Below are 913 nucleotides of genomic sequence, written 5' to 3'. Positions count from 1 at the left end.
ACCAAGGAATATCAAACGAAATATATGACTTAAATCGGAGTCTTACTTCAGGCCGTTTTGTTATGCAAATTTGTCATCCAAAACATATAATGGTTGTTGTGAAACGCATTGATGTCATCATATCGCTATATTATCGAATTCGAAACTCTTTTTACAGAAATAAGACTCGGTATAATATTTTTCCGAGTCTTTTCAAGATGATCCAATAAATCCTCCTTACATGACAGTCACGACATGGGCTTATAATTGAATTATCAGAGCAGTTCTGTAATGCTTTGGCCTTTGGGAAATATCGCAACGCCATTATTGACGTACACTTACAACCATTGGGTGTACTTTTCAAATTATTGTCACTGTGATGCTAAGCATCAGATTACGACGTCCATTGAGACTGCATTATTATTAAAGCCTAGCATACAAGATTTGGCACATTATCCCCATGTAACGAAAAGGGTCCATCTAAAACAAGTCCCTGTGCATTGATAAATATATCTCTGCAATGCAAACCGAAACGATAAATCTTGTTTGTTCATGCTTTAAGTATAAGAAACAGTAAAACAATAAATTCAATGAAAATGGCGTTTTTTGGAAAGTTAGACGTAAACGCAAATAGAGTCAATATGACTACAATGCGTTCAGCTTAATACTGACAAAATCTTCCAAATAAATTTGAAATTACATTATAATTGTCCTTTCAAATAAGTAGACCGCCGTACCGGTACCGATGTATGTAGCTGTCAATATTGGTTATATTAGTGTAATACACTCTATGTTGGAGGCAAATTTTTCACGTTTTGCTTTTTTTTTCTTGAAGGAAAGTTTTACTTCTCTTTTTCACAATTCATTATAAATAATAACAACAGCGGTCATAAACTAGATCTACAGATTACCTTAAATATATCGATAAGTAACC

Source organism: Ptychodera flava, chromosome 6, assembly GCF_041260155.1.
Source record: "Ptychodera flava strain L36383 chromosome 6, AS_Pfla_20210202, whole genome shotgun sequence".
Taxonomy (NCBI): Eukaryota; Metazoa; Hemichordata; class Enteropneusta; family Ptychoderidae; genus Ptychodera; species Ptychodera flava.
This window is presented reverse-complemented; position numbering follows the sequence as displayed.